Raw genomic sequence first — 9578 nt, 5'->3', positions numbered from 1 at the left:
CATCCATGAGCCTTCTGTGGGCTAGGTATGTCAGCTGGTAGAGGGCTTGCCTAGCATAGACGAAAGCCTGGGTTCAATCCTAGCAGCATATAAACCTCGTATGGCAGTGTACACTTGTAATCGCAGTAGCCAGGAGACCAGAAGTTCAAGGCCATTCTTGGCTGCACAGCCAATTCTAGGATCAGCCTGGGCTACATGAGGTCTTGTCTCAAAAGTTAATGAAGGACCCTTATTTCGCAGAGACGGCAGGCCCCTGTCAAGTAGCCTTGAGCAGAACCAACGATTCACTTATAATAGATCAAATGGTCAATGCCTCTGGGATCACAGCACACAGGATTGGCTACCCTGCTTTCTAGGATTCTCTCTCCTTTGTGAGCCTCAAGAAGCAAGCAGCCCTGTTGAGAAGCTCATGCAGCAAGGAAGTAAGAATGGAGGCCACACAGACGATGGCCTGTGACAACTGAGACCCTTGGCCCTAACCACAGGAACCAAATCCTGCCCACCACCAGGGAGGCTCAGGGCCTCGCCTCTCCTTACGCTCAGCCCTAACCACAGGAACTGAATCTTACCAGTCATCAGCGAGGTTCAGGGCCTCATCTCTCCTAACCCTCAGCCCCTCAGCCACAGGAACCGAATCCTGCCAGCCACCAGGGAGGCTCAGGGCCTCATCTCTCCTTAAGAGTTCAAACATTTAAAAATTCGCTCTCTTTAAAATGCCCAGTCTCCATACTGAGGTCCATGACACGTGTTGACTCAGCAGACCACATGAAGTTCACGATCCGTGTTGCCGCCAACTGTGAAGGGCAAGGACGCTATACTGAAGACTCACAGTTGAGAAAGAGAAACATAGAAGGTTTCTGTGGTAATCCCTAGCCTCACTCCCCACTCCACCCCCAAGCCCCCCCCAAATAACAGCCTAGACAAAAAGCCATCAAAAAGAACTCTTAAAGCTTGTGATAAGGATGCTGAAGTGTAGCTATCTGCAGAGACGGCTTCTGGAGGGGTGCGGGCGGACAGATTCGGTGTTCTTTAGGGAGCTGGCCACTGGGAGTTTGACCATGCCGCAGTGAGGATATGGGCAACACAAATTGGACTTGTGTTTTGTTTGTTTGCTCATCTGTTTGTTTCTTCTTTTGAGGACTCACAGGGGTTAGAGGGCAGAACTGGAAGAACTGAGGAGTGAGCAAGACCAGGGTTCATGATGTGAAATTCCCAAATGATTGATAACAATATGACGTTAAAAAAAAATGTCCAGTCTCTTTTAAAATCCAACTGTGGGTCCCTACAAAAATAAGTTAAATACTTTCATACTTCAAGAGGGAAGAATCAGGGTACAGTCACAAACTGAACAAAGCCAAACCAAACTCTATCTGTAAATAACTCAGTATCTTCTGGGCTTCTTCAGAGATTGGGTGGCTTCTCCGGCTCCGTTGACTGAAGCACACACAGCTCATCTTCCAGGCTCCAGCTGGCTCCAGTCCATCACTGCTGCTGTTCTTGATGGTCATTCCGTGGTACTGGCATCTCCAAAACACTGGGGTCTCTGCTGCAACCGGGCTGCACGTTCACCAACAGCCTCTAACAGGCTTTCTTCATGGCGCCACGCCTCAACTTACCCTTTCAGTCCTGGGGTTTCATCTGCTACTCAGGCTGTTCCTTCCCCAGTGGTCTATCCTGGCCTCTCACACTGCCAAGCCTCAGCTGCTCTCCAGACCCCTTCCTACCTTCGAAACCATCACTACCAGCCCAACAGTGGTGGCGCACGCCTTTAATCCCAGCACTTGGGAGGCAGAGGAAGGCAGATCTCAGTGATTTCAAGGCTAGCCTGGTCTACAAAGAAAGTTCCAGGACAGCCAGGACTGTTACAAAGAGAAACTTTGTCTTGGGGGGAAAAAACCAGTACCACCGGGGTGAGCCTTAGACTACCAAATTCAGCTGCCAGCAGGAGAGACAACCTTGGCCACCTCTGGAACACAGCTTCTGTGTGCCGACTCCTAGGGAACCACTAACTTCTTAGCTCTCGCTGGCTAGCATCAATTTTCCCAGTAAAGGTTTTACATTAGTGTTTCTGTTCTCTTATTAATCACAGCCAGTTCTTCAGCTCCACATAACCAGAACCACAGATTCTTCACACAAAAGGCCCAGTACCATCTTTGCTTACCTCTGAAACTTCGCACGGTCTCTAACGTCTACATTGTTCTCAACATGCTTTTGTCTTCCAATGCTGTGGGACAATGGTCTTTTATCCTGGTGCTTGTTATTATTTTTAATAAAATGCTGATTGGCCAATAGCCAGGCAGGAAATATAGGTGGGGCCACCAGGCAGGAAGTAGAGGCAGAGCAACAAGAATGCTGGGAAGAGGGAAGTGCAGTCTGCAGTTGTGACCCAGACACAGAGGAAGCAAGATGTGACTGCCTTGCTGAAAAAGGTACCAAGCCACCTGGCTAACATAGATAAGAAACATGGGCTACTTTAAGTTATAAGAATTAGTTAATAAGAAGAGCCTGAGATACTGGGCCAATCAGTTTATAATTAATGTAGACCTCTGTGTGATTTCTTTGGGACTTAACAACTATGCGAACCGGACAGGACATAAACCTCAGCCAGCAGAAGGACGATCACACTGAACAGCTCACTGAGCTCTCAACACTCAATGGATTTTCTAGACCGAAGTTCCAAAGTCCTTCCACAGTCCTCCCCCAAACAACACGGCCAGGTCTGTCACAGCAACACCCCACTCCTGGTACTTGTCTTAATTAGGTGAAACACCATGACCAAAAGAAAAGTTGGGGAGGAAAAGAAGCCTTCCACTTCCACATCCATTATCTATCACTGAAGGAAGTCAGGACAGGAACTCAAACAGGGCGGGAACCTGGAAGCAGGAGCTGATGCAAGGCTATGGAGGGGAGCTGCTAACTGGCTTGCTCCAAATGGCTTGCTCAGCCTGAGTGCCTATAGAACCCAGGACCACCAGCCAGGGGTGACCTCACTCACAGTGGACTGAACCCTTTAACATCAATCACTAATTCAAATTATGGTCTGCTTGCAGCCTGGTTTTATGGGGCATTTTCTCAATGGAGGCTTCCCTCCTTTCAAATGACTCTAGCTTGTATCAAGTTGACACAAAACCAGCTAGCACACATTGCTCAAATTATGCGATTTACAAGATTGAAAGACTGATTAAAGCTTGGGGCCGAGGATGTATCTCAGCTAGCAAAGGGTTTGCTAAGCATGCATGGAGTCCTGGGTCCAATTCCTAGCACCTCACAAATCGAGGGTGGGACTCAGTCCTATATTCCCAGAACTGAGGAGGTGGAGGCAGGATGACCAGACACTCAAGGACGTCTTACACTCACCAGCCTGAGACCTTGTCTCAAAAAGAGAAAAATATATTAAACAAAGCTTAAAATGTAAGTGAAATTTAAAAATTAAGTGTGTGTGTGTATGTGTGTATAAACACACACACATACACACACACACACACACACACACACACATTCTGGGCTCTAGGAGGGCACATGACTGTAGGAGCAGGTCCCTGGGCTGGTTTAAATGAGAAACATCACCAAAGGTTCATGCATTTGAATATTTGCTCACAGGAGCTTTGGCTGGGTCCGTGCCCCAAGGGAACCCCCCCCCCCCGTCCCTGTACCAGAGGAGGCCTCTCCTCTGTGGTGCTAATCTCAGTCTTCAACTTCCTGCTTGCTCTTTTCACCTCTGAACTGCAGTTTTCATTTCTTTCAGCCCTGCTTGTTGCTCTTATTATCTGTGAAGCTACATCAGGATTATCAGAAATAGCCAAGCCGCAGACTCGGCCAATGCTAGGCTATCTGGAAATTTCCCTCCGCCAAAGAAGCTAGTCCATCACGCTCTAATTCAGCTTCATGTCCGTTCTCAGAACATGGGCAGAAAAGAGCTTGGTATTGGCATAAAAAGACACATAGATCAATGGAATCGAATTGAAGACCTTGATATTAATCCACACACCTATGAACACCTGATTTTTGACAAAGAAGCCAAAATCATACAATGGAAAAAAGAAAGCATCTTCAACAAATGGTGCTGGCATACCTGGATGTCGACATGTAGAAGAATGCCAATAGATCCATAGTTATCTCCATGCACAAAACTCAAGTCCAAATGGATCAAAGGCCTCAACCTAAATCCAGTTACACTGAACTTGCTAGAAGAGAAAGTGGGAAGTAGTCTTCAACGCATGGGCACAGGAGACCATTTCCTAAATATAACACCAGTAGCACAGACGCTGAGAGCAACAATTAATAAATGGGACTTCCTGAAACTGAGACACTTCTGTAAAGCAAAGGACATGGTCAACAAGTCAAAATGGCAGCCTACAGGATGAGAAAAGATCTTCACCAACTCCACATCTGACAGAGACTGGTCTTCAAAATATATAAAGAATTCAAGAGCCGGGCGGTGGTGGCGCACGTCTTTAATCCCAGCACTCGGGAGGCAGAGGCAGGTGGATCTCTGTGAGTTCGAGGCCAGCCTGGTCTACAAGAGCTAGTTCCAGGACAGGAAGCAAAAGCTACGGAGAAACCCTGTCTCGAAAATCAAAAAAAAAAAAAAAAGAATTCAAGATACTAGACATCAAAATACTAAGGAACCCAATTTCAAGATGGGGGGTAGGTCTAAACAGAGAATTCTCAACAGAAGAGTCTCAAATGGACAAACGACATTTAAGGAATTGCTCAACATCTTTAGTCATCAGGAAAATGCAAATCAAAGTGACTCTGAGATATCTCACACCTGTCAGAATGGCTAAGATCAAATACACTGGAGACACCTTATGCTGGAGAGGATGCAGAGTAAGGGGAACTCTCCTCCACTGTTGGTGGGAGTGCAAACTTGTACAGCCACTTTGGAAATCAGTATGGTGGTTTTTCAGAAAACTGGGAATCAATCTGCCTCAAGACCTGTTGAGGGTGGTCCTTCTGCTCCTCCAGCCAATAGCCGCTGAGATACCAGCCCATTGGGGTGTGGTCTCTCTCCCTTTAAAAAAGCGACCACTTCCCTTCTCGCTCTCTCTTACTTCCTGCTCTGCTTCCGGGGACTAGACTCCCTTCCTGATTGCACAGAGCGCTGTTGTCTGGGACGGTGATCTGTAAGTTTTTTCCCCTTTAAATAAATAACCATTCTATTAATCATGATTCTAAACTGGTGTGGGATTGTTTTTGACTTACACCTTCACCTTCATCTGGCACCCAATGTTTGGTTTTAGGACCCCTCCTTCGCCCGCTTGGCTGCCTGCCGCCAGTTCAGCTTGGCGCTAGCCCTCCCTCCCTCAGCAGTGGCCTGTGCCTTGTGACCTGTGCCTTGCGGCCTGTGCCTTGTGCGTGGAGCCAGCAGTTTAATATAAATTATCATGCAGTGGCTTTTCTTGCTGCAGTTCTTTATATTTTCCCTTTAGACACCTCAGATTGACTTCAAGTCCCCATGTACCCTATCGTTTGCCTCCCCAAATGGATTTAAACTCCACAGGCCCGCATAGTCTCTGCCCGCATGGTTTGCTCTTTTCTGAGTTGTTTTCAAATCTCCCTTGCAAGTGCAGCTCTTAAGTGGCGTGAAGCAGAGCATGCAGTTGCCAGTTACCGAAAGCTGCAACCCCTCGGGACGACTCTGTCACATGGAGGCATATTCTTTTGAATATTCTATCATTTAGGAAGAATATGGCACTCCTAAAAACCATACAATCTTTACTAGAAACTCATGCAGGTCAGGAGACTCAGGATTCAAAAGAGACAATAATAAAAAGACTTGAAATGATTGAAGAAATTATTGGAGCTGGTGAACAGAGTAAGAAGGCACAAGGACAGGATACAATGCCACCACCAGCTATTAGAACTGGCTTACCCAGGGTTTTAGTGACATACCCTATACTTAATTCTGACAAAGCATCAACTTCTAAAGGCTCAAAGGGAGTCAGAGAAGCTAGATGGACGCCAATAGCAATGAATGATCTAAAACAAATTAAGCAAGCTATTGTTCGGCTTGCACTCTGCATATGTTAAGGAAATGATAAGGACTTGGGCTTCTAATGCTAGAGCTACCCCATCAGTTAGTGTCTGCAGTTTTAGATAATGGACCTTCCTTGATGTTTGGAATCTATTTCAGAGAAGAATCCAAGCATATGGAACAGCAAGGAAGAGCAAAAGGTGTCGAGGATTCCCAAAATCAAATTCTTGGTGCAGGAGAATATGCTGATCCACAGATCCAAGCTCTTTATGACGATGAAGTACTGTGTCTATGTCACCAAGCAGCTTTAAATGCTTGGAATAGGATACAAGATCCAGCAAAAAGGGTTGAATCATATACCAGAATTAGGCAGGGACAGAGAGAACCCTTTATTGACTTTTTGCAAAGATTAATTAACGCTCTGGACATAGGGGTAACAGACCCAGAAGCTAGACGAATACTTCTTGAATCTCTAGCTTTTGAGGATGCAAACATAGAATGCAAAAAGATAATTGGGCCTTTAAAGTCTAGATCAGCACCTATGGATGAATGTTGAGACGTTTAGCTATAATGATGAATCTTGGGTAGGAGAAGCGATTTCCAAAGCAATGAGGAGACATCAAACTGCCAGGTGTTTTAATTGTGGTAAATTAGGACATTTGCAAAGGGATTGCAGGCAAAGAATTTCTAGGAATAATATCTCTTCTGGGAATGACAAAAATAGGAGACCTCGGCCTTCAGGTATATGTAGGAGATGCGGTAAAGGCCGACATTGGTCCAACGAATGCAGGTCAACAACAGACAGACAAGGCAACCCGATACCATCGGGAAACTCCTTGAGGGGCCTCTCGCAGGCCCCCAAGCCAACAGTGGCCCAGTCATTCCCAGTCACAGTGGAGAACGTGCCTCACCAAGAAAATTAAAAGCTCCAATTTCTGCTGTAAAAAGTAATACTGGTCTAAATGATGAATTACGCGTGGAGGATGAGTCAAAAAAAAAACCCCAGTAGGACAGAGTAAACGTATATTAACGATCGAAGACCAAAGCTAAGAGTCTGTATAAATGGCACTTTTATTGAAGGCTTATTAGACACAGGTGTGGATGTAAGTATCATTACTCCAGAATCTTGGCATCCAAATTGGCATCTTCAAGAGGTAGATGTTCAGTTCCTGGGAATTGGAACCCTATCTCGTGTAAAAAAAAACACAAGATGGGTTGAATGCATAGGGCCCGAAGGGCAAATAGAAAGACTAAGGCCATACATAGCCAATATTGCCATAAATTTATGGGGCCGTGACCTGCTACAGCAATGGAAACCATTCTATTAATCATAATCCTAAACTGGTGTGGGACTGTTTTTGACTTACACCTTCGCCTTCAAAGACCCAGCAATATTACTGCCGAAAATATACCCAAAGAATGCACAATCATACCACAAAGACATTTACTCATCTAAGTTCATAGCAGAATTATTTGCAATAGCCAGAACCTGGAAACAACCTAGATGTCCTTCAACCAAAGAATGGATAAAGAAAATGTGGCACATTTACATAATGGAGTATTGCTCAGTGGTAAAAAAAACAATGACATCTGGAAATTTGCAGGCAAATGGATTGAACTAACAAAAAAACATCCTGAGTGAGGTAACCTAGACCCAGAAAGCCAAACATGGCATCTTGTCACTCATAAGTGGATAGTAGATGTAAAACAAAGGACACACAGACGACAATCCACAACCCCAGGGAAGCTAACTAAAGATGAGGACCCTAAGAGGGACACACATGCAGGGTGCCAGGAAGGAGAAATGGTTAAGCTCTCCAGGGCAAACTGGGAAGGGGAGTAGAAGGGGAGGGAGAAGGGTTGAGAACATGAGGGCTTGAGATCACCCGAGTTGGGGGAGGGATGGAGAGGGAGAACAATGAAAGAAATATCTTGACAGAGGGAACTAATGTGGGGTTAGGGAGAAACCAGGTACTGGTGAAATTCCCAGGAACCCACAAGGATGACCAAAGACTCCTAGCAATAGTGGAGAGGTTGCCTGAACTGGCCTTCTCCTATAATCAGATTAGTGACTGCCCTAATTGTCATCATAGACCCTACATCCGGTAACTGATGGAAGCAGATGCAGTGACCCATAGTCAAGCACTGGGCTGAGCTCCTGGAGAGCTGAAGAGAGGGAGGAGGGATCATCATATGAGCAAGGGGGTCAAGATCATGACTGGGAAAACCATGGACAGCTGACCCGAGCTAGTGGGAACTCAGGGACTCTGGACTGACAGCTGGGGATCCTACATGGGCCCAAACTAAGCCCTCTGAATGTAGGAGAGTTTGTGGCTTGATCTGTTGGGAGGGGGGCTGGCAGTGGAACCAGAACTTATCCTAGGTGCATGACACTGGCCTCCCTGTTGGTGGTGCTGTTTGGGGAAGCAATGAAACCTGTAGGAAGTAGAGCATTGCTGGAGGGAGGGTGTCACTGGGGGTGGTCTGTAGTCTCACCTCTCTCTCTCTCTGCTCCCGCCCCCGTATGTAGATTACAATGTGATCAGTCAGCTTCCGGCTCCTGCAACTATAAGCTCCTTGAGTTGCTTTTGGTCATGATGTTTCTATTGCAGCAGCGGAGAAGTGATGCTGCCCTACACACGCACACAGGAACACTGGGGAAACAGCCTCACAGACGACCCAGTGAGTCCTGTGTTTCCACGGCTCTTTTGTTCCACGGAACTCAAGAGTCGGTCCTTTTAGCCCAGGTATCCACTGGCTGGCACACTCAGAGCTTACTCCACACAGGAGAGAGCCAAAGATCCTCCCTGCCCACCATCTTTCTTCCTCTTCCTAAGAGCTCAGTCTATGGTCTGCTGGAAGGGCTCAGCACATCCCGGGAGAAGGAAGGAAAGCAGGAGGGTGGGGAGATAGGCATGAGGGATAGGGTGGGAGAGAGCAAGGGAAGGAGGGCACTTGCAAGTCCCACCCCAAAGAAAGATCAAGCCATTAACTCTGAGTAAGATACTTGTCTTTTGTGAGCCCCTAAGATGTTCACTTCCCTGAGACGTGCCCTCATTTCTGTCATCCGGCCATCCAACTTGGAACACACACCAGAAGAGAACAGAAACCAGCATCCCCACACCCCTCCCCACCACAGAGGGTCCCATGCCCACTTTTGACTCATCCTGGTCTGAAGAGAAGCTCTGCCTCCCATGCATTCAGCTGGCTCAGACCCTCTTTCTTCTGTTTGGACCAGGGGCCAGGGACTTCTTAGTCTGTGGCTCTCTATGTCCTTACCCAGGTCCCTGTTTCCAGTCCACACACAGATGTCCTGATATCCCTGGCAACTTTAATTTAAAGACTCCTTCCTGAGAGGGACCCATGCTCGCTCTGATGAATTCCCAGGCTAACCCCATGAGAGGGACCCATGCTCACTCTGATGAATTCCCAGGCTAACCCATGAGAGGGACCCATGCTCTGATGAATTTTCCCAGGCTAACCCTATGAGAGGGACCCATGCTCTGAATTCCCAGGTTAACCCCATGAGAGGGACCCATACTCTGATGAATTCCCAGGCTAACCCCATGTTGTAGGTAAGAACCCAAAGCCCCATGCCCCT

This window comes from Microtus pennsylvanicus, chromosome 1, assembly GCF_037038515.1.
Source record: "Microtus pennsylvanicus isolate mMicPen1 chromosome 1, mMicPen1.hap1, whole genome shotgun sequence".
NCBI lineage: Eukaryota > Metazoa > Chordata > Mammalia > Rodentia > Cricetidae > Microtus > Microtus pennsylvanicus.
This window is presented reverse-complemented; position numbering follows the sequence as displayed.